The following is a 5,000-nucleotide window of genomic DNA, read 5'->3' as shown; positions in this document are numbered from 1 at the left end:
TTATTGTTGTGCCCAAAAACCGGATTTTGGTTGGAATCATTAGCAGAACTAATCAAACGATTCTGTTGATCCATTCGAAGAATTAAACGTTTCACAATTAGTGAACTGAATTTATTACCATAACCCTGATTTTCAAAAAAAATCATCGATTTATTTAAACCATGCTCATGAGCAAGTGCATAAATATACTCCCGAAAAATAAGTGGGTATAGGAAATCGTGTCGGCGGGATCTATTTAGTTCTAAATATACTTGAAATTCCTCCATTTCAAATTCGATTTGAACCAAAGATAGGGGATCTATTCGGTTATTAAATGATACATAGTGCGATACAGTCAAAACAAGGTATTATAGTAAGAAAAGAATAGATACCTCGGAGACAGGCGGATTCATCAACGGATTCTCTATCCTATCTTTTGCCATCTAATTGATTTATGTTCGTTATAGGATAAGAAGACGGTTAGAAATCCTTTATTTTTTCAACCCAATCGCTCTTTTGATTTTGGAAAAAAATATCTTTTCTTTATCAATATACTGCTTCTTCTACACATTCATGGCTAACCCATAAAGGGAATGCCTAATAATTAGGACTCATAAAAAAATCGATAATTTACTCATGAGAAAAACCTTTACCACATTAGGCACTAATTTATTTTTAACGTTTAATTAGATCAGGTAATCATTCAAATTGAGAACAGAAGCTCGTTCCTTTTTGTTTCCCTATAATTGGGGCCGTAGAGCTCTATCCATTTATTCACTCGACCCAACTTTGAATTCAATTCATTTTTTTGTTCCGCACCAAAATTCAAAACGGGAATGATCCGGAAAAAAAGGATTCTTAGAATTCTCCATTGCTACGACATGCTCTTTTTTCCATCCCCTCCTTTCAGGATCAGTCGTGGTCTTACAAACTCTACCGATGGTCTGAACGAATCCCTTTCTTCATACAAATGTGTAAAGATGCTAGTCGCACTTAAAAGCCGAGTACTCTACCGTTGAGTTAGCAACCCGAAAAAATTAGAATATGTAGATACAATCGGAATAAAAAATGGAATTGCACTAGGCAATCAAAACACGAAATTAGCAAAATTGGAATAAAAAAAAGACACGAAATTCTCAGATAAAACCATAGAAATAGAATAAGTGAAAATTTGCGGACCGCCTCCTGTCTTATTCATTCCAGTGTTATCCATTTTTTTTGTTTCAATACAATTACAATAAAAAAAACTTATTGTATCACAACAAATTCAAAGAAAGAACCCATTATTTGAATGAAGTGAAGTGCCAAACGAGGATAAATGGATCTATTTATCTATGATCGAATTATATTTGTTCGATACACTGTTGTCAATATGATTGTAAATTTTGAATATAAATGTTGAGAGTTGAAAAAGAATAAAGAATATAAAAAGCCTACAAAAATACAATGAAAAAATAGAATTCATTTTTTTATTTTTTTATTAATTATTATTAATTATTAATATTTTCTCTTTTATATGTTATATGTTATTTTATCTTTTTTATCTTATTTTATGTTGTTTTGTAAATGTTTAAATGCAATTACTTCATTTATTCACTTGATCCTTTTTCTCTCTATTTTCTCTCAATAAAATTGGCTCAATAAAATCGGGTTTTGTTGTTATAGAACACGGTATTCTATATTTTATAGTAGCAATATTCTATAGTAGCAAAGGAATAAGAAATACGAATAATAAATTTTAAAAAGAAAAGTCTGAATAGACCAAAAGAGGGGGAGGAAATAATAAAGAAAAATTTATACAAAGCTAGATATGAATCATCCACACCTCTTTTTGGATTTCATTAAGTGAATTTTGTTTGATTAAGAGTAAGTTCTGTAAAAACCCCCGCCTTCTTTAAAATATCATGAACAGTTGCTGTGGGTTGAGCTCCTTTTTCAAGGAAATAGAGAATGGCGGGAACATTTAAATAGGTTTGATTATTTATCGGATCATAAAAACCCACTTTTCGAAGATCTCTTCCTCTCTTCGGGATCGAACATCAATTGCAACGATTCGATAAACGGCTCATTGGGATAGATGTAGTTAAATAATACCCCCCCCCTAGAAACGTATAAGAAGTTTTCTCCTCGTACGGCTCGAGAAAAAAATGATTAATTTAAAGTTATGTCTATGTATGGAATTATAATGTATGGAATTAGCATGTCAAAAAGATCCATAAACCAGCAAATCAATTAGACATTTAACCTCGTCTTTTTTTTCGAAAAAAAAAAGAAGAAAAAAGCATTCGTACTCTCATAACTCAAGTCAAATAACTCTCAAAATGCTCAAAAAAAACCTTAGGCATTCTTTTATTGAGTGGTCTCTAACCCCTTTTTTGTTTGTCTCGCTTAGAATCTATTTCGATTCTTCATTTTAATCTAGTTGTTGAGAAAATGGAAAAGGGTATTTCCTTGTTCTAGGATCTTTTATCTTTGCCTTGAATCATTGGGTTTAAACATTACTTCGGCGATATTAAATCATTTCAAAATGGCAGCAACATGCCCTTTTTCTCTTTTTTTTTCTATCAAAGAATCATATGAACGATTAATTCCCGCATGATACACTTTTGATCGAAAGAGTTTTACCAATTCCAACAACTTTTCTTTTTGATTTGAAAATAGTTTGAATCGGATCCTTTCGATTTCTATATCACAAATAGACTTACGAAGTTGTTCCAACTTATTGATTTCCATTAACTAACCCTAGATCCTTGCCCCTGAAAAATGGATGTTTCTCTTCGAGCTCCATCCTGTACTATTTACATTACAACCCAACAAAAAGACGGATTATAATAGAACAAAGGATGTCGAGCAAAAAGCACCTTCATTTCTACATAACGGAAAGTGGTGGGTTTTGACATCCACAGCTGATCATGTCCTTCAAGTCGCACGTTGCTTTCTACCACATCGTTTCAAACGAAGTTTTACCATAACATTCCTCTAGTTTGGAGCATTGATTCAATTATGGAATCATGAATAGTCATTGGTTCAGTCGATACATAGTAATCTATCTATACTTTCTATATGAAATCAATTTCCTTCTATATGCTATATGAAATAAATAAATAATTTAGGAAGAAAAAGCCTCAATAAGAATTCAAACTACCCCATATTGTATGATTGTCTGAATGCAATATTTTTTTATTTTTTTAAACTTTTATTATACTTTTCTATTCTAATTAAACTTTTCGATTCTAATAAAAAAAAAATAAAAATAAAGAATATCATTAATAATAATATTACGAAAATACTAATAATATCACGAATATTATAAATAACACAAATAAACTAATCTTTTTGAATCTACCGTGCATCTTCAAATAACCCGATAGATCAAATAACTCGGTAGAATAGATCCAGCAATCTCACAGTTGTTCGAGTGCCAATCTTAAGAAATCATTAAAAATCAAAAGCAAGAATCACATTTTCTCCAATACTTGACTGTTAGAAAGAAGGTTATTAAAAACAAAAAAAGAGCAATTTAGATTCGGATATGGTTATTCTGATATATAAATAGAGTATGCTCTGGGACGGAAGGATTCGAACCTCCGCATAGCGGGACCAAAACCCGTTGCCTTACCACTTGGCCACGCCCCATTTAGATTTCTATTTGAAACTACTAAACACTAATATGGTATTCCTTGTTCGTCAATTCCAGTTCCAAATAGCTATAGCTATGGAATAGATTCTTGTTACGATTTTTGCACGTATGGATAGAGAATTAAATCGAATTTATTGATCATTACATAGAATTCAATTAAGATATTGTATGAAAGTATGATTTCTTCTATTCTCTTGTAAGAATTGAAGGCTTTTTGATTGGGTGAGTTCAAAGAAGTTTAGTCTGCCTTATTTTCCTTTCTTCATTTTTTTCCTTATATCAAAAAACATATTAATAACTCAATCAAAATTATCTCCAAGAACAAAATTTTGTTATGCTTAATATCTTTAATTTGATCTGTATCTGTTTTAATTCTGCCCTTTTTTCGAGTAGTTTTTTATTCGCCAAATTGCCCGAGGCCTATGCTTTTTTGAATCCAATCGTAGATTTTATGCCAGTAATACCTGTTCTCTTTTTTCTCTTAGCCTTTGTTTGGCAAGCTGCTGTAAGTTTTCGATGAGATCCTTAATACTGTCCTAGAAAAATTCATGAGTGATTCAAGAAAAAAAAAATTCTAACAATTGAAAAGATCAGATAAGTCTTACACTATGAACGAACCCTCAATTCAAAGATTGAAATTCTTGGATAGCCCTGATAAATCGGGATCATCCCATTTCCTCATTCTGACCCTTTTCGCCGAAGAACCCTATTTAGATTAGAGTCCGCCACAATATATAATTGTTGGTATGAAAGAATTTTTTTTGTAATGAAAAACTCAACTCTTATTACAAGTGAATTTCTGAAAATTCTTTTGGATTTCTAGAAATTCTAGAAATCACTTTATTTCTTGGTGTCAAAATCAAAACAAAATAGGATATGTGGTATAAAAACGGGGAATCTATTCTCTTCTTTTTCCAAAAAAATGCTCTTGGAGATTGTGTAATGCTTACTCTTAAACTCTTTGTTTACACCGTAGTAATATTCTTTGTTTCTCTCTTCATCTTCGGATTCCTATCTAATGATCCGGGACGTAATCCTGGACGCGAAGAATAAAAAAGGGAGAGTTCCTTGCTTCATTTTTAGAAATGGTATTAGGATTTGATCTATTCCACTACCAAAAACCGAAACGGAAAGAGAGGGATTCGAACCCTCGGTACGAATAACTCGCACAACGGATTAGCAATCCGACGCTTTAGTCCACTCAGCCATCTCTCCTAATTGAGAAAAGATAATTACTATGTTACAGCACGCAAAAAGAAAGGCTTGAAAAAAGCCCTTTTTACTTTGTTATATAGATTATGTTATATAGATTATTATTTATCTATATAGAGTATTATTAATCCATAGATATATAGATTCTAAATTTTATTATTATTAGATA

General features: G+C 31.5%; 1 non-coding gene across 1 annotated transcript; it reads right to left on the bottom strand.

Moving 5' to 3' along the window:
- Positions 1 to 4,746: 4,746 nt before the first annotated feature.
- Positions 4,747 to 4,834, bottom strand: TRNAS-GCU (transfer RNA serine (anticodon GCU)). The gene has a single exon. It is a non-coding gene; the product is annotated as a tRNA-Ser (tRNA).
- Positions 4,835 to 5,000: the final 166 nt, after the last annotated feature.

The sequence above is a fragment of the Gossypium arboreum genome, unplaced genomic scaffold (genome assembly GCF_025698485.1).
Source record: "Gossypium arboreum isolate Shixiya-1 unplaced genomic scaffold, ASM2569848v2 Contig00413, whole genome shotgun sequence".
In the NCBI taxonomy this organism is placed as follows: domain Eukaryota; kingdom Viridiplantae; phylum Streptophyta; class Magnoliopsida; order Malvales; family Malvaceae; genus Gossypium; species Gossypium arboreum.
This window is presented reverse-complemented; position numbering and strand designations above follow the sequence as displayed.